The sequence below is a fragment of the Choloepus didactylus genome, chromosome X (assembly GCF_015220235.1).
Source record: "Choloepus didactylus isolate mChoDid1 chromosome X, mChoDid1.pri, whole genome shotgun sequence".
Taxonomy (NCBI): Eukaryota; Metazoa; Chordata; class Mammalia; order Pilosa; family Megalonychidae; genus Choloepus; species Choloepus didactylus.
The window spans coordinates 63,035,019-63,056,055 of NC_051334.1; positions in this window are offsets into that span (position 1 = coordinate 63,035,019).

Below are 21,037 nucleotides of genomic sequence, written 5' to 3' on the forward strand. Positions count from 1 at the left end.
AAGTAACTGATGTTTCCACAATAATTGTGGGAGACTTCAACACATCACTCTATCCTATAGAAAGATCAACCAGACAGAAGACCAATAAGGAAATTGAAAACCTAAACAATCTGATGAATGAGTTTCATTTAACAGACATATATAGAACATTACATCCAAAATCACCAGAATACATATTCTTCCCTAGTGCTCATGGAACTTTTTCCAGAATAGATCATATGCTGGGACATAAAACAAGCCTCAATAAATTAGAAAAATGAAATTATTCAAAGTACATTTTCTGACCACAATGGAATAAAATTAGAAGTCAATAACCATCATAGACTTAGAAAATTAACAAATGTCTTGAGGTTAAACAACACACTCCCTAAACAATCAGTGAGTAGAAGAAAAAATAGCAAGAGAAATTGCTAAATATATAGATGAAAGAAAATAAGAACACAACAGAACAAAACCTATGGGAGAAACAAAAGCAGTACTGAGGGGGAAATTTATAGCACTAACTGCATACTTCAAAAAGGAAGAAAGAGCTAAAATCAAAGAACTAATGAAGCAGCTGAAGAAGCTAGAAAATGAACAGAAACCAATCCTAAACCAAGTAGAAGAAAAGAAATAACAAGGATTAAACAGAAATAAAAGACAGAGAGAAAAGAAAACATGGAATAAATAATATCAAAAGTTGGTTCATTGAGAAGATCAACAGGATTGACAAGCCTCTAGCTAGACTGAGAAAATCAAAAAGAGGGAAGACCTACATAAACAAAATAAGGAATGAGAAAGGGCATTACTGTGGATCCCAAAGAAATTAAAAAAAAATAATAAGAGGATTCTAGGAAAAACTCTATGCCAATTAACTGGATAATGTAGAGAAAATGGACAATTTTCTGGAACCACCAGAAGAACCTAGATTGCCCAGAGAAGAAACAGAAGATCTGAACCAACCAATCACAAGCAAAGAGATCCAATCAGTCATCAAAAATCTTCCCACAAATAAATACCCAGGGTCAGGTGGCTTCACAGGGGAATTGTACCAGACTTTTCTAAAAGAACTGGCATCAATCTTATTTAAACTGTTTCAAAACATTGAAGGAAATGAAATACTACCTAACACATTTAATGAAGCTAACATCAATCTAATACCAAAAGCAGGCAAATATGCTACAAAAAAGGAAAACAACAGGCCAATCTCCCTAATGAATCTAGCTGCAAAAATCTTAACAAAATACTTGCAAATTGAATCCAAAGACACATTAAAAAAATCATACACCCTGACTAAGTGGTGTTCATTGCAGCCATGCAAGGATGGTTCAACATAAGAAAATCAACCAGTATACTACAACACATTAACAAATCAAAAGAGAATAATCAAAAGAACATCTCAATAGATGCTGAAAAATCATTTGACAAAATTCAACGTCCCTTTTTGATAAAAAAAAAACACTTCAAAATGTAGGAATTGAAGGAAACTACCTCAGTATGATAAAGAGCAATATACAAAAAACAAACAAACAAACAAACAAACAAAAAAACCCATGGCCTGCATAGGACTCAAGAGTTAGAGACTGAAAGCCTTCCCTCTAAGATCAGGAATGAGATAAGGATGCCCAGTGTCACCACTGTTATTCTGCATGGTTCTAGAAGTGCTAGCCAGGACAATCTGGCAAGACAAAGAAATAAAAGTCATCTGAATTGGAAAGGAAGTATTAAAACTGTCATTATTTGCAGATGATATGATCTTATATCTGGAAAACCATGAGAAATAGACAATAGAGCTACTAGAGTTAATAAATTTAGCAAAGCAGTGGGATACAAGATTAATGCACATAAGTCAGTAATGTTTCATTATGCCAGAAATGAACAAAGTGAAGAGACACTCAAGAATAAGATACCATTTTCCATAGCAACAAAAAAAAAATCAATTACCCAGGAATAAACTTAACTAAAGATGTAATAGACCTATACAAAGGAAACTACATAACTCTACTACAAGTTATGATGTCTTGTGGGAGGCAGAAATGATCAAGGACTGTGTAGACAATGTTATGACATAGGGCTGGAGAGTTGATATACCCCTGAGGTAGCACAGTGATGGTAAACTTCTGGCCTTGCCAGCTGAATGCAAACTGTTTCTAGTGATCCTTACTAACAGCTATTGAAATAAAAGCATTTGCCAGATCAATAGCTACATTACAGGTACCAGGGGGCATGTTGATTTGCTCAAGCAATGATAACACATCTGGAAGAGCAGCTGCAATTGGAGTCATCACCTGGTTAAGCACATGATCATCCACTGTCATCTTCCAAGACCCATCTATTTTCTGCACAGGCCAAATAGGAGAGTTGAATGGGGATATGGTGGGAATCACCACCCCTGCATCCTTCAATCCTTAAGAGTGGCATTAATCTCTGAAATCCCCCCAGAAATCTGGTATTGATTCTGATTTACTATTTTTTTTAGGCAGGGGCAGTTCTAGCAGCTTCCACTTGGCCTTTTCCACCATAATAGCCCTCACTTCATGAGTCAGGGAACCAATGTGAAGATTCTGCCAGTTGCTGAGTATATCTATTCCAATTATGCATTCCAGAAATGGGGAAATAACCACAGAATGGGTCCAGGGATTCACTGGATCCACTGTTAGATGGACCTGAGCTAACACTCCAACAATCACCTGACCTCCATAAGCCCCAACTCTGGTGGACCAGAGTGATGTTTTGGGTTTCCTGGAATTAATGTCATTTCTGAACCAGTGTCTAATGATAACCCAAATATCTAATCATTTCCTTTTCCCCAATGCAGTTACCCTGGTAAAAGACCATAGGTCCCCCTGGGGAAGGCTAGGAAGAAGATTCACAATATAAATTTTTGGCAGCTTAACAGGTTCCTTAACCAAGGTTACCCAGCCTTCCCCTCATTCAAGCAGCTCTGGATTTGTAAACTGTCTCAAGTCTGGGAATTGATTAAGGGTCTGTGACTGTCTGTTTTTGTAATTCAAGGCAGACTATTATTAACTTGACCTAGAATTCTTCTGTTTATACAGCTCAAACAACAATTTAGTAGACTGCCCATCTATTTTACTGCTAGGTACTCCATGATCTACTAGCCAATGCCATAAGTTTCTGCAAGTCAGATTATTTTGACTGCTACCTTGAGCCTGTTTTCCATTATGGTAGCCACACCCACTTTGTCTTTGATGATTAACTGCTGAGACATGGGTTCTGCTGCCTCAGGATCCAATTATCCCCAGTGTGTTTATTGATTCCAGCTCAGTGACAGCAGTTCCCACAGTAATATCTGACCTACTGAGAAGGGTGACTTCAGAGCTCTTCAGGGATGGCAACAGTAGTCTCATAAATTTATTCCTCATGTTCTGGTAAAAGGTGTGTCCTCTAGACATTCCAGGGGTGAGCAGGTCTTCCATGATAAATCCACTCTAACATTCCAAACTCTCTAAACTTTTGAATCTCCTCCTCTACATTACACCAGGGCAGTTCTGGCATTTTGATTTCAGATAACGTTGGCCACTTTTTGATCCATGTTTCAGCCAAACAGCCAAACTGTTAATGTTCTTTCTAACCCCTTGTGCTACAACATTGGATGCAGAATCTCTGCTCAGTGGGCCTGTATCAGTAAATTCAGCCTGATCCAACTTTATATTCCTTCCACAATTATCCCACACCATTAATATCCATTCCCACAAATATTCCCCTGATTTCTCTCTGTATAAGTTGGAAAACTCATACAGCTCTTTTGGAGAATAGCATACTTCCTCATGGGTCACACTTTGTACCTCACCTTTCGGGGCCTGTTGGGACTTTAGTCTAGCTATAGGTCTTGAAGCAAAAACTGGTGGTGGGGGTGAGCCATGAAAAAAATTAGAAGTGTCCCTCAAGCCATTTACCTCAGAATACTCTGTTGCAGCTTCATCTCCTAAAAGAGGATTAACCTTTCCAGACAGAGAAGTGAGGGCTTCCTCCTCAGGGGAGGTGATTACAGGTTTAGCAGGCACTGAGGGGTTAATCTCTTTAGGCAGATGTTGGATGGTAGGCTCCTTAGGGCAGACTGGAGTTTGGGAAGCTGTTTCTTCAGGGCAAACTGGAGGTAGGGGGGGCTGTTACCTCAGGACCAAACACTGCAGGTATATCTAACAAAGACCCAGCAGAATCCAGGGTTCTAATGCCCTCACTGCCATTATTGTCAATCCATATGTCATCACCCCAAGTTTCAGGATCCCATTCTTTTCCAATCAATGCCTTTACTTTAACAGTAGACACTCTGCAAGGTTGAGATTTTAGTTTCATTATAAATCTGCTACTCACACAATGAGCCTCTGCTTCTGGTTTTCAGAAATCTCAAGTCTGCAGCCACAGGAAATAAGATTTTCTTTCAATGCACACATAGAAACCTTTACATCTGTCATACAGGACTTAAGTTTCAAATTTGAAACCTTTAGCTCATCCTTTTCTCTTTTAACTTTATCCAGCATATCTAAGAGCAAACAGCAAACATCATTACATCTCTTAACTCTGTAAAACTCTGTTAAGGTGTCAACAACACTGTCACCCAGAGCCTTGCTTTGTACAAGAGTATGAAAAGGATTATCAAATGGTAATATTTTGTTTATCTCCATTGACAGCCCATGCCATGGACTCTCAGTGCCATCTTGATTACTGGAAATGGAGTTATTAGTGTCTTTGAATCTAATCAGAGTAAAAAAACAATTGTAAAAGCCCATTTTAAGATTCTGTTTATCAAGAGAATACCAAGTTGTATCAGTTAGGTTTCTCTAGGGAAACAGAATCAACAAGAGATATCAATAAATATAAGATTTTATAAAAGTGCCTAACATAAGTGGGTATGCATAAGTCAAAATTCCATAGGGCAGGCAGCAAACTGGCAACTCCAATGAGGATTCTCAATGAACACCTCAGGCAGCAAATTGCCAACTTCAATGAATGTGTTTGCTGAACTCCTCAGGAAATGAATTGGCAACTTTTGTATACTCCTCAGGAAATGCTTCACTGTTTAGCCAAAGAAGAAGTGAAGGTCTCCAAACTTTCTCACTCAAAAGTCTTCAACTGATTGGATTAAATCCAGCTGATTGCATTCTCTCATTGTGGAAGACACACCCTTCATTGATGTAATCAGTCACAGCTGCAGTCAATTGACTGATCATTTAATAAACAAGCCTTTTCATTTATTAACCAGTGTGATGTTTGGGTTCATGTGTCAACTTGGCTAGGTGGCCTAGCTGTCTGGTCAAGCAGGCAATGGCCTGATGATTGCTGTGAGGATATTTGAGGCTGGTTAATAAACCAACAGGCTGGTTTGTTGGATCATCAGTCAATTGACTGCAGCTGAGTGATGACTCATCAAGGGGCATGCCTTCCACAATGAGAGAATTCAATTGGCTGGATTTGGTCCAGGTGATCAGTTGGAGGCTTATAAACTGGACGGTTAGAGAACCTTCACTTCTTCTTCGGCTGCTCAGTGAAGCATTTCCTGGGGAGCTCGTCAATGTTGCCGGTTCGTTTCCTGAGGAGTTCGTCAAAGTTGTTGGTTCATTTCCCGAGGAGTTCGTCAGACATCTGCCTTGGAGTTGACAGCTTGTTGACGGCTCTGCAGAATTTGGACTCATGCGCTCCCGCAGTTGTGTGAGTCACTTTTACAATTTGATAATCAGAGACATCGCTCATTGATTCTGTTTCCAAGGAGAACCCTAACTAATACAATCACCCACAAATATCCTTGCAGAAATGGTTAGGTCAATGCTTGCTTGACCAGACACCTGGGTACCATCACCTGGCCAAGTTGACACATGAACCTAACCACCACAGTGCTTGAATAAAATACATAAAATATAAGAAAGTTCTTACATGAACTAGAACAAATGTACATCACTATTTCAAGGAGTTAATAATAGGGTGGGATAAGAAAAAAATATAATTAATTCAAACTAAGGTCTATATTTAACAGTAACATTGTAATGTTCTCACATTTTTTTAACAAATGTACTATAGCAATGCTAAATGTCTATGATAGGGTAATATAAGGGGGATGGGAATTTTTCTTCCAAAGAAATGAGAATGTTCTCATATTATCTGTAGTGAGGAATGCATATTTATGTAATTATACCATTGATAGTACACTTAGGATGGATGGATTGTATGTATATGAATAAAACTATTAAAAATAATAGGTGGGCATAAGGGGCATGGGATGTTTTGGGCTTTCTTTTGGTTTTCATTTCTTATTTTGGATTAATTAAAGCATTCTAAAATTGATTTTGGTGATGAATGTACATCTATGTGATGATACTGTGAACCACTGATTGTATATTTTGGATGGATTATATGGTGCATGAATAAATCTCAATAAAATTATATTTTAAAAAGTCAATACAGGCAAAGAAAGATGGCATCATAGAGATGTGTGGAATTTAGTTAATCCTGTAGAGCAACTAGTAAGCAACCAGGAGCAACTAGTAAATAATCTGGACCAACTGTTTGGAGACATCCATGAATGGACACAAATTGTACAGCATCCTGGAATGGGTGAAGTGGCTGAGATTGTAGCACAGAATTGTAATTAATGCTCTGCAAACTCAGAGCTGAAGCCCTTCCCTCCTTGGGCAGGACAAGCCAAGGTGAAGCACTGTCATGTGAAAAAAAGAAACAGGTTACAGGGAAAGTAACTCAACGAAGCTCCAATTTTGCTTTTAATTAACCCATTTGGATTACTGAATACAAGTTACAAGCACAGAGCAGAAGGGAAGCAGATTCCTTCCAGCAGAGAGGAGGAAGGGCTGACAGGAAAAAGTTCATAAATAAATAAAAATTGAGACTTTTCAGAATACTGGAAGATTGCTGTGTCCCAAGGAAACTGAGGCACTGGGGACTGGCTCTGAAAAGGGGCTTTTGCTCTTTTCCCATTTTATTCTCATTCTAAGCAGACCATTGAAGAAAGCCTCAGGCATCCTCAATTCCCTGATGACCCAGACAAGTGTGGAGTTAACAGAGCCAGAAAGACAAAGGTGGAATTCAAATGGAGATGATAATTCCCTTGGGGGTGTATCCTCCTTAAGAAAAGGGGAGTGGGGGGACCAGCTCTAGTGGCTGCCCTCTCTCAGAGAATTCAAACTCTAGGGCCTGGGGGAAAACAAACTGGAAGCTTGGCTTCTGACACTCTCCACTCTTCACTAGGTCAGGGTCCACTTTGAATTAAAGGGACTGCACCTTTTTACCCCGGTGGGGAGCTGTGGGCTTACAATTGCCACCTGCTGGGCTGGATAGGGAAATCACAGGGTCTGTCAATCTTCTAGGATCCACCCTCAGGGAAACCTAATTCTGAATACACAACCTCATCATGAGACCTGAGCCCCTCTTGTCTGGGAAAATCTGATTGGGTCTTTCAAGGAAATCAGATGGCTAGAAAAAAAATCACACTAGGAGAAATGAAGATATGGCCCAGTCAAAGGAACAAACTCACTTCACTTCAGATACAGGAATTGAAATAATGAATTGTTAATCAAATGTATGCCCTAAATCAATTAAAAAAAACAATCAAAAATCAATTCAATGAGTTGAGGGAAGATATGGCAAAAGAGATGAAGGATATAAAGAAGATATTGGGTGAACACTAGGAAGAAATCAAAAGTTTGAATAAACAACTGGCAGAACTTATAGGAATGAAAACCACAACACAAGAGATGAACACAAAGGTGATATATAGCAGCAGGGTTCAAGAGGCAGAAGAAAAGATTCATGAACTGGAGAACAAGACATCTGAAACCCCACACTAAAGAATGGAGAGATATGTGATATCTCAGGGAACTGAGTGAAAACGTGAAGCACATGAATGTACATGTCATGGGTGTCCTGGAAGGGGAAGACAAGGGAAAAGGGGCAGAGGCAATAATGGAGGAAATAGTCACTGAAAATTTCCCATTCCTTTTGAAAGACGTAATATTTCAGATCCAAGCAGCATGCTGAATCCCAAACAGAACAGATCTGAATAGACAAGACACTTAATAATCCAATTATCAAATGTCAAAGACAAAGAGAGAATTCTGGAAGCAAAAAGAGAAAAGTGATCCATCATACAGAAGGGAAGATCTATAAGACTATGTGCAGATTTCTCAATAGAGAGCATGGAGGCAAGAAGGCAATGCTGTGATATATTTAAGATACTGAAAGAGAAAAACCACCAACCAAGAATTTTATATTGGGCAAAGCTGTCCTTCAAATATGAAGGAGACTTTAAAGTATTCTCAGACTAACAGGCAATGAGTGAGTTTCTGAACAAGATACCTACTTTACAGGAAATACTAAAGGGAGCAGTATAAACAGATAGGAAAAGACAGGAGAGAGGTTTGGAGCACCATGTTGCGAGATGATAGCACAATAATGTAAATACACTGAACAAAGTTGCCTGTGAATATGGTTGAAAGAGAAATGTTGGGGGCATGTAAGACACCAGAAGGAAAGATAAATGATAAAGACTGGCATTGGGTGGCTTAGTGAAACCTAGAGAGGTCAATGATTGTGATAAAATGTATAAATATGTTTTTGCATGAGGGAGAACAAACAAATGTCAGCTTTGCAATGTGTTAACAAGGGAGTGGTATTGGGAGAATAACACAATCAATGTAAACTAGAGTCTATAGTTAACTGTAACATTGCAATGTGCTTTCTTTAACTGTAACCAAGGCAATATAACAAGGCTAAATGGCTACTAGATGTGGCATAAGAGAGGGGGATGGGATTCTTGGCATTAATGTCATTGTCTGACTTTTTTATGGTATTTTATTTTATTTTAACCTTTTCTTTTTTTGTTTTTAGTTGCCATTTTTCCTCTTTCTTTGTGTTTTTTTTTTTGTCTTTTTACTTGTTCCTCTTTCCTGGTGGCTGTATTTTATCTTATTTTTATTTTTCCTTTTATCCTTTCTGTTATTCTTTATTTCAATTATCTTTATTTGAGTAACGAACATGTGTAAGTACCAATTGTGGTGACAAATTCACGACCATATGATGATACTGTAAAGAATTCATTGTACACTGTGGATGTTTGTATAGTATTTGAATATATCCCTATAAAATTGCAGAGAAAAAAATAAACAGGAGAACACACGTGCTGGGGAGAACTTGGAGAGAGAGTTGTATGTATTCACTGTTTGTTGGGAAGTAGAATGTTGTAGCCTATCTGGATAATAGTATAGGATGGTCCCACAAGAAGCTACATATGTGGGGGTTTCAACGCCCTGCAACCTCATTTTGGGGTTTATACTTGGAAGATCTAAGAGCAGGGACATGAATGGACATTCTTGCTCTGGTATATATAGTGTCATTATTCACTATTTTAAATAGTCAGAGGTGGCCTAAGAGTACATTGACTGATGAACAGAACGGTGAACTGTAGTGAATGCATACAATAGAATTTATATTGAGTGGCTACAAGAAGAAATGAAGCTGTGAGATGTGCAACTAGGTCTAATGGATCTTGAGTAGAACATTTTGAGTGAGCATGCCAGAAACAAGGGGACAAACATAATGCCTCACTAATATGAACTAACTATAATGAGTGAACTCAGAACTGAATATTAGAGCACAGCTTATCAGGGAAAAGCTTATTGTAATGGTCCCTACAATGTAAGTTTTTACAGCAGTCATATTAATTCCTGAGTTATAATGGCTATCTCTAAATCCTGAGATGCTGAGCTTCTTGTGTATAACCTGGTCAGTCTCTGAAAATTTGGGTATCTGTGTGACAGATGAGATTCATAGCTAGAAATTGGCAGCTATGAATGTAAGTATTACCCCATAAGGCAACTGTTGAAAGAGCTGAAAAAGAATCCAGGCTATAATTACAGATATGAACAAAGATCTGGTTAGGACTAAGGCAAATCAGGCAGAAGGGTTAAGGACAATACTGACATGGTTTTAAAACAAAAACTTATGTGTGAGACTAAGAGAGGAGATGTTTATCTGGTGCAGGATCTGTATTTTCTGTAGCACACTAGATAATTTAACCTGTATGATCAGTTTGATTGAATACCATAGGTGCATGGGGCTTTCAAAGGGAAGTTGTATTTGATGAGTTTGTTCAGGCTGGGGTGAAATCCTGACAAATCCCAGAGTGATATGGGCAGAGTATAAGTGTATTTGCAGGGCCCCCTGAGGAGCTGGGAAGAAATGGAAAAGTGTTGGACTTCCCCACTTGGGCTATTGCTGATTTTCCCACAAACATTGAGGACTGCCAATTTGGTGGGTTGAGACCTCAAACAGGGGGCTTTCCCCTGTGAAGCTAGTTGCTGTGAGGGAGAGGTTAAGCCCATTTATAATAGTGCCTAGATGTCCCCCTTCAGAAAGCCTCTTTTTTGCTCAGATATGGCCCCTTCTCTCACTAAGCCCACTCAGCAGGTGAGCCCACTGCCCTCCCCCCTACATGTGACATGACTCACAGGTGTGTGAATCCCTCTGGCAGTGCCAGAAATGACTCCTGGAGATGACCCTGGACTGAGCACTGTGGTAATGAGAGGATCTTCTTGACCAAAAGGGGGAGGAGAGATGAAACAACATAAAGCTCCAGTGGCTGAGAGATTTCAAATGGAGTTAGGAAGTCACTCTGGGGGCTATTCTTATGCACTGCATAGATATCACCTTTACTCTTTAGTGTGTTAGAATGGCTAGTGGGAAATACTTGAAGTTGGCAAACTGCAGCTTGTGACCTCGAATCTTGAAGATGATTGTATAACTATGAAGATTGCATACTGTGACTGAGAGCCTTGTGGCTCACACTTCCTTTATCCTGTGTATGGACAAATGAGCGAAAAAACGTGGACAAAAAATAGATGAAGAATAGGGTGGGATGGAGGTGATGGAAAGTGTTAGGGTGTTTTTTTTTTTGGCTTTTATTTTTATTTTGGAGTAAGGAAAAGTTTCAAAAATTGATTCCAGTTATGAACACACAACTGTATGATGGTGGTGCTGTGAATAGTTGATTGTACACTGGATGACTGTAGGTTGTGTGAATATATCTCAATTAATTTGTATTTTAGAAAGTAAATGAACAATGTGGGGAGGAGGGCAATGGGATGTTTTGGATGTTCTTTTTAATTTAATTTTTATTTTACTTTTTGTAGTAATGAAAATGTTCAAAGTTTGATTGTGGTGATGAAAGTAAAATTATATGATAATACTGTGAACAACAGATTGTACACTTTGATTAATTGTATGTTCTGTGACTATACCTCAATTAAATTGCATTAAAAACTCAATACAGAACTGCCTATGATGGAAGAAAAAACAACAATAAACAAAGGGAATAAAACAAGCTGCATAAAATCAGTCATCTCGGTTGGTGTAGAAAAGGCATTTGGTAAAATCCATTATCCTTTCTTGATTAAAACACTTAGGAAAAATGGAATAGAAGGAAAATTCTGCAACATAATAAATCGCATGTAAGATTAACTCACTGCTATCATCATACTCAATATGGCAAGTCTGAATCTTTCCCTGTGAGATCCAGAACAAACAAGTATGCAAACTGTCACCACTGTTATTCAACATTGTACTGAAAGTTCTAGCCATAGCTATTAGGCAAGAAAAAGAAATAAAATGCTTCCAAATTGAAAAAGAAGGAGAAAATTATTCACTATTTGCAGATGATATGATCCTATATAAAGAAAATCTCAAAAAATCTACAACTATGTTACTAGAGCTAATAAGCAAATTCAGCAAATTGACTAGTACAGATAAACACACACAAATCAGTAGTGTTTCTACACACTAGTAAAGAGCAATTTGAGGAAGAACTCAAGAAAAAAAATCCAATTACAAAGCAACTAATAGAATTAAATAAATTGGAAAAATTTTAACAAAGGATGTAAAGGACTTAAACATGGATACCCATGAAACTTTTTAAAAGTAATCAATGAAGATATAATTAAATGTAAGGACATTCTGTACTCATGGAGTCAAATACTAAATATTGTTAGGAGGCAAATTCTACCCAATGCAATCCCAATCAAAATCACAACAACATATTTTGCACAAATGGCAAAGCCAAATTAACAAATTAATCTGGACAGCTGTGCCAGTTTGGATGTATTATGTCCCCCAAAACACCATCATCTTTGATGCAATTTTGTGGAGGCAGATGTATTAGTGTTGATTAGATTGGAATTCTTGGAGTGTTTCCATGGAGATGTGACTCAATCAACAGTGAGTGAAATGTTTGGATAATTTCCACAGAGGTGTTACTCCCCCCCATTCAGGGTAGATGTAAATTGGATCACTGCAGTTGTGTAAATGAGTTCACAGACAGAAGGAACAGAGCAACTAAGAGTGACATTCTGGAGAGCAACTAATAGTGACATTTTGAAGAGGAGCTGCAGCTAAGAGAGGACAAAATGCCCCTAGAGCAACATTTTGGAAAATGCCACTTTGAAACAACCTGGGAGCAACCAGATGCCAGCCATGTGCCTTCCCAGCTAACAGAGGTTTTCCAGATGCCAATGGCCTTTCCCCAGTGAAGGTACCCTATTGCAGATGCCTTACCTTGGACACTTTATGACATTAAGACTGTAAGTGTGTAACCAAATAAAACTCCCATTATAAACGCTAATCCATTTCTGGTATTTTGCCCTCTGGTAGCAAACCAGAACAATGGCTAAGGTGTCCTGAATAGCCAAAACCATCTTGAGAAAAAGAAGAATGAATTTGGAAGATACACATTTCCTGATTTAAAGCTACAGTGTTCAAAACAGCAGGGTGGAAGGATCTAAGATGGTGGCATAGAGAGGACTGGAAGCTAGTTGGTCCCCCTGGAACAACTAATAAAAAACCAGGAACAACCAGTAAATAATCCAGAATAACTGTGAGGGGACAAACATGATGATACACTCACCATACACCAACCTGAATTGGGAGTAATGCCCAAGATCAAAGCATAAAATCTGTAAGTAAAAACTGCAGATCTAAGCTGGGAGACCCTTCCCCCCACAGCCCAAGCTGCAAAAACTCATGGTGTTAGAGAGAAACTCTTTCCCAGCAAGCAAATGTAGCTCAGCTGAGCTCCAACTTGGGTTGTAATTAGCAAGAGTGAACTGCTCACTATGAGCTATAAATCCCCATTGAACAGAGGCTTTGGGTGATAACTGAACTTAGAGAGCTGGAAGGTCACTGTGGACTAGTCCTAAGGGGAGTTTCTCTCCCTGTTTTGGCTCAGTGGAGAAAGCCTCAGCCATTTTCAGTTTCCAGTGCTCTGACACAGACAAGTGTGGAGATATCACAGGTAGAGAGACACCATTGAAATGCTAATGACTTTTACCTAAGAGGTCTATCTTCTCTAAGAGGAAAGGGGTGGGTACCAGCTCTACTACCTTCCTTCCATTCAGAACCAGACCCAAGAGCCTGGGAGAAAACAGCCACAGGCCACAACTCCTTACACCAGTCTGGAATTACAGGCTGACAGGCACCATCTGCTGGATAGAAAAGCACAGTGACCTGAGACATCACAGGGTGTACAAATTTTCTAAGACACACCCTCAGGGAAACCAGATACTGAATAGTTCTTCTATCTGGGACCAGATCCTATTCTGGTCTGAGAAAACCTGATTGGGGTAACCAAGGAAAACATTCCTAGACAACAGAAAACTACAACTTACACTAATAAAAATGAAGTTATGGCCCAAATGAAGAAACTTACACTTCAACTGAAATGCAGGAATTGAAACAAAAAATAATAAGTTAACTCAAAAAGTTTAGGGAAGACATGGTGAAACAGATGAACCATATAATGAAAAAACTGGGCATACATAAGGTAGAAATTGAAAGTTTGAAAATCCAAATGGCAGAAGCTATGGAAATGAAAGGCACAACACAAGAGATGAAAGATGCAATGGAAACATAAAACAGCATATCTCAAGAGGCAGAAGAAAACACTCAGAAACTGGAAATCCAGGCAATTGAAAGCCTACACACAAAAGAAGAGATAGAGAAAAGAATGGAAAAATATGAGCAATGACTCCAGAAACTTAAAGACAAAAGGAAAAGCAAGAATGTACATGTCATTTGTGTCCCAGGAGAAGAGAAGGGAAAAAGGGCAGAAGCAATAATAGAGGAAATAATCAATGAAAATTTCCCATCTCTTATAAAAGACAAAAAATTATGGATCCAAGAAGTGCAGCATACCCCAAACAGAATAGATCTGAATAGGTCTATGACAAGACACTTACTAATCAGATTATCATATGTCAAAGACAAAGAGAATCCTGAAAGCAGCAGGAGAAAATTGATCCATCATATAAAAGGAAGCTTGATAAAAGTATGTGTGGATTTCTCAATAGAAACCATGGAGGCAAGAAGGAAGTGTTGTGATATAATTAAACTACTGAAAGAGAAAGACAACTAACCAAGAATCCTATATCCAGCAAAACTATCCTTCAAATATGAGGAGAGCTTAAAATATTCTCTGAAAAACAGACAATGACAGAGTTTGTGAACAAGATGACTACTCTACAGGAAACACTAAAGGAAGCACTGGAGACAGAAAGTAAAAGACAGGAGAGAGAGGTTTGGAAAACAATTTTGGGAAACTGTAGCACAGCAGTGTAAATACCTGAACAAAGATGACTGTGAGCATGGTAGAAAAAGGAAGTTGGGACCATATAGGACACCAGAACAAAAGACAAACAATTAAGACTGGGATTGTGTAACTCAGGGAAATTTAGGGTGCTCGATGATTGTAATAAAAGGCACAAATATGTTTTTACATGAGGTAGAAAAAGTGAATATCAACATTGCAAGGTGTTAAAAATAGGGTGGGATTCTGGGGAAAATATAATCAATCCCAGATAGAGACTAACAGAAATATTGCAGTATGGTTCCTTTAATATAACAAAGGCAATATACGAATGCTGAATGTGTTTGGTGGGGTGGGGAACAGGGGAAGGGTATGGGACTCCTGGCATTGGTGATGTTGTTTGACTCTTTATTCTACTTTAGGTTAATGCTATCTTTCCTTTTGTTGCTTTCTAGCTATCAAGTTTTGTTTGTTTTTCTCTCTCTTCTTTTTCTTTTGCCCCTCTGCCTTCTTTGACTCTTCCTCCATCTTTGTGGAAGAAATGGAGATGTCCTTATATAGATAGTGGTGATGGTGCTGAATACATAAATACATGACTATACAGGGAACCGTCAGTTGTTTACTCAGAATGGAATATACAGTGTGTGAACAAAACCATCTTAATAGAAATGGGTTGAAGAAATCTTGTGGGCACTATATTGAGTGAAATAAGACAGACACATAAAGGCAAATATTGCAGTGTCTCACTATATGAACTAAGTATAATATGTATCTCAGAGACATGAAATATAAGATACCAGGATATAGAATGAGGCTAAAGAATGGGGAGTGGTTGCTTATTATAAGCAGAATGTACAACTGGAGTGAACTTAAATGTTTGGAAATGGACAGGGGTGATGGTAGCATGTTTTGAGAATAACTAACAGTGCTGAAAGATGTGTGAATGCAGTGGAAAGGGTAAGCTCAGAGTCATGCATGTCACCAGGGGGAAAGTTGAAGGTTAAAAGATGGGAATGTATAAAAAGTGAATCTTGTGTTGGACAATGTCTGTGATTAACTATACAAATATTAGAAATCTCTCTCATGAACTAGAACAAATGTATGATATTGTAACTAGAAGTTAATAATAGAGAGGCATATAGGGAAAAATATACACCTATTTCAAACTATATACTACAGTTATTAGTATTTTAACGTTATTTCATCCACTGTAACAAAAATAGTATACAAAAACTGTGAATCCATAATGGAGGTGGTGCATGGTTAAACATATGGGAGGATCTGAGTTTCCTTTTTTGTCTTTATTTCTTCTCTGGAGTAATGAAAATGTTCTTAAACATTGAAAAAATATTAATTGTGTTGATGGGATGCACAGCTGTACGATGGTACCATGGGCAATTGATTGTACAATTTGGATCTTTGGATAGTTGTATGGTATGTGAACAATCTTCATAAAATATATATTTAAAAAACAGCATGGTACTGGCACAAGGATAAATATATAGAACAATGGAATAGAATTGAGAGTTCAGGAGTCAGCTTTCTCATCCAGTCAATTGATTTTTGACAAGGCTTCTAAGTCCATTTAATTAGGACAGAATAATTTCTTCCACAAATGGTGCTGAGAAAACTGGATATCCATATGCAAAAGAGTGAAGGAGGATTCCTTTCTCACACCATATACAAAAATTAACTCATATCATTCAATGATATAAATATAAGAACTAGGACTATAAAATTCCCAGAAGAAAATGTAGGAAAGCATTTTCATGATCTTTTGTTAGGCAATGGTTTCTTAGACTTTCCACCCAAAGCTCAAGCAACAAAAGAAAAATAGATAAATGGGACCTTCCCAAAATTAATTACTTTTGTTCATCAAAGAAAACCATTAGCCGTCAGGGAAGTGCAAATCAAAACCACAATAAGATACCATTTCTCACTCATTAGAAGAGCTGGTGTTTAATAATTGAAAATAAGAAAGGTTGGAGAGGATGCTGTGAAATAGAAACACTCATTCATTGTTTTTGCCAATGTAAAATAGTGTAGCTGCAGTGGAAGAAAGTTTTATGGCTCATCAAAAGAGTAAGTACAGAGTTACCATATCTCCCAGCATTCCTACAGCTTGGTATATATCCAAAATAATTGAAAGCAGGGACTCATGCAGATTTTGCACATAAATATTCATAATGACATTATTCATAATTGCCAATGGATGGAAGCACCCCAAGTTTCCATCAACCAATGAATGGATAAATAAAATAAATGTGGTATATACATCAATGGAATATTATTCAGCCATAAAAAGAAATGAAATCCTGATACCTGCAACAGTATGTATGAAACATTGAAGATATCATGTTGAGTGACATAAGCCAGACACAAGAGGAAAAATATTGTAGTCTCAGTGACGTGAAAAGATTAGAATATGAAAACTCATAGAGTCAGAATCTAGAATATAGGTTTATTAGTCAGGTTTCTGTAGGGAAACAGAACCAACAGGAGATATCTGGAAATATGAGATTTTATAAAAGCATCTCACATAACTGCATGGATGCATGAGTCCAAATTCCATAGGGCAGGTGTGATGGTTAGGTTAATGAGTCAAGTTAGCAAGGAGATGGTGCTCAGTTGTCTGGTCAAGCAAGGACATTTCATGGCTGGTTAATAAACCAGGAGGCCAGTTTATTAAATCATCTGTCAGTTGATTGCATCTGTTAATCTATGATCAACTAAGAGAGTGTCTTCCACAATGAGAATGGGGTAAGGAAAAGCAAAGGGAATTTAAGGCTTAAAATGTACAAGATTCCTATCTTGAATATGGTAACATTTTGGTAATTGACGGTGTGATGTTAGCACATTTTCAATACAGTTAACACCACTGAAATATATATCTGAATTTGATTAAAGGGGGAAATGTTTAACCCATTCCCTGGTAAACTATTGTGATGGTTAGATTCATGTGTCAACTTGGCCTGGTAACAGCGCGTAGTTGTCTGATCAAGCAAACACTGACATTTTACTGCAAGGACATTTCATGGACTTACATCATCAGTCATTTGATTGCTTTTATGGCTGATTACATCTACAATCAACTAACAGAATACTAATTTTACAAATGAATCCATGGAACTATACTACATAGAGAAATCTAAGTTAAACCATAAATTTTAATTAATCATACAATTATAAAAATCAATTCTCATCAATTATAACAAATGTTCCACACCATTGCACAGTGTTTGTAGTGGGGAAGTGTATGGTAATACTTTATTTTATGCATGATTGTTCTACAAATCCATAACTTCTGTAATAAAAAAATAAAAAGCCCTTGACTATGACAGAGGAGATACAGTGTCATTGAGACAATAAAGTTCATATTACTCTCAATTCCCACACCCTCACCAAACTCAACTACAACCAAATAAATTTAAAGCACATATCCTTCTTAAAAGTGAAAATACATGATTAAGCAAAAATAATCAAATATTCCAACCTTTATGAGCAGAAAACTATGGATGCCCATTGATAGCCTAGGCAAAGCGCCTTTTTCTCTAGTCAGTTTTTCCACCTGTGGCTGCCATGTCTCAGATCTCAGAGGTTTCTAGGGTGTGTTCTCTCCTACATAGACAAAGTAGTGTGTGACATCAACCCTAAAGCATTTCAACTTAAAAGTTCTGGGTGCAGATGTGGTCCATGAGTCATGGCAGACCCAGTATGTGGGTGGGATGAAACTCAAATTACCTGGTGAAATACATCAGCACTCACCACCCTAGGACTATTGCTCACCTTACAAATATCTGCATGGATTCATCCACACCAATAAAGGACTTGCAGTCTACAGTTGGGATGGCCTCATCCTGAAAAGCCAAGGAAATTGACTTATTCTAATCACTGTTGACCCTGACATTAGAGTGCTAAGTTCCAGTTTCATTTTTTACCATATAAGCACTAAGTTGTCACAACATCATATAATTCATTGAAAAGTTTATTCTGTACTTAATGATGTCTAATTACACTGATCATTTATCAAGCATCCATATATTTTGGAATATGTTTCCAGCCTCTCCATGCATGATCAGGCTAGAAGGCTAGAACTTCCAGTATACTGTTGAATATAAGTGGGGAAAGTGGGCACCTTTCTTCTATTACTGATATTGGGCAGAAAAGTTTAGACTTTCACCATGGTGTATAATGATAGCATTGAACATAAATACCCACTGTTATCATGCTGAGGAAGTACCTTTCATTAATAGTTTCTTGAATATTTTTATCTTGAAATGGTGTTTGGATTTTGTCAAATGCTTCTTATGCATCAGTTGAAGTGATCATGTGTGATTTTCCCTTCATTCCATTAATGTGGTGTGTTACATTGCTTGCTTGTCATATGTTGAGTGACTCGTAATTTTGGGATAAATGCCAATTGGTCAATGTACATAATCTTCTATAAATACTGCTGGATTTAATTTCTGTTATTTGGTTGATAATTTTTGCATCTCTATTCATGAGGTATATTAGACTATTTTTCTTTTGTTGTTATGTGTTTGCTTGATTCTTGTTATCAGGCTAATGCTGGATTCATAGAAAGTGTTAAAAAGTGCCCCCCTTCAATTAGTTGGAAGAGTTTGAGAAGGATTAGTGTTAATTCTTGTGATAGTTTGAAGCTGTTATGTACCCCAGGAAAGGCCATATTCATTTGGCCCATTTCTGTGGGTGCAGATCTATTGTAGGTGGGCCCTTACAATTAGGTTATTTCAATTGAGATGTGACCCACATCGTTCAAGGTGGGTCATGTTCCTTTTGCTGGATCCTTCATAAGAGGATAAAAAACATGCAAAAGCTAAGAGATGGAATTAAGAGAAGCTCGTGGAGAAAAGTCCAGAAGAGCTGGGAAGGGAAGTCCCTGAAGCCAGAAGCTGCAAACAAAAATCCTGGGAAAGACAGATGAGTAGATGCCAGCCATTTGCCTTCCCAAGTGACAGAAGCATCCCAGATGCCAGCAGCCTGAATTCAGAGAAGGTATTATTCTCTTAATGCCTTAATTTGGACATTTTCATAGTCCCATAATTGCAAATTTGTAAGCTAATAAATCTCCATTGTTAAAAGGTAGTCCACTTCTGGGATATTGCCCTTTGTCAGCTTTAGAAAACTAACACAATTTTCCTTTATATATTTGGTAAAATTCACCAGTAAATGCCATCTGGTTCTGGGCTTCTATTTGCTAGGAAATTTTGAATGTTGATTAAGCCTCTTGATCTGTGATATGTCTGTTTGGATTTTATATTTCTTCTTTAGTCAGTTTTGATAGAACCTGTGTTTTGAAGAATTTGTCCATTTCAACTAGTTTAACTAATTTTTGATAAAAACTGTTCATAAGTATTACAAAAATTTTTATATCTGAAGGTGTGTTAAAGTCCTCATTTTCATTTCTGATTTTAGTAATTTGATTCTTTTCCTTTTTATTAGTCCAGACTAAATGAAGCATGGGTTTTTCTTTATCACTAGCCTGTCAGCTGTCCTGTTTGATGCAGGAAAAAATGTGTTATGGCAGAGGGTTTGTAGTTGAATTTCCCAGACTGCACACCAAACAAACCTCATGACATTTCCCTGGCTCCTGTCCATATCTCTCTTTTAATTTCCATATATCATTCTCAGAAAAAGTCCTTATTTTATTAGTCTGTTTTTCAGCACCACCATTGGTTGTTTTGCATTGATTAAAAACAGGTCTTTCTTGTGGCCTGTATACAGTCTGCACTGGGTGGAGCTCCCTGCATGGGGAACCAGACTTAGCTCTGGAATCCCTTTTGACCTTTGAGACATAATGGGGGTCAGTGAGTAGTGGGGGTAGTTGCTGGTGGCAAGAAGCCAAAAATTAGCTTCTCTAATCTTCCTGGAACCCACTCCCTCATCTCCAACCTTATCTGCTGCACTAATTCATATCTATTAACAGGAAGACTGCTTATATACCACTTTTCACCATGTGGCCAGAGGGAGGCCAGCATCTCAGTCAGCTCATCACCCCAGGGAAGCCAGCACCACCCTAGGATGACTTAACTGAGGATCCCTCATGCCTATAACTTTCTAGTGTGCTTTTTTAAAGAATACTGCTAACTATGCCAAATTTTTGGTCAGAAGAATTGACAACTAAGGAGATGTCAACCTATACCAATATAGATGGTGGGGTTGCCAGCAAACACACAACTCACAAGGCTCTCATGGAGAGACATTTTAGTTATATAGAAAAGAGACAGAGCATGGTCAGCTTCACTAATGGGCATCTGTTCCCCACAGCAGGTAGGTTTCAATCTGTGGCCTACACAAGGACACATTCTATGCTTAGTCCTCTTCTCTTATGCTTATTTGCTATAGTGCAGAAATCCAGCTCCCTCTCTGCCTGGGCAGATATACCACTGGGGTGTAAGCTGGATATCTTAAAATGTGCACACCATAATCAGACAG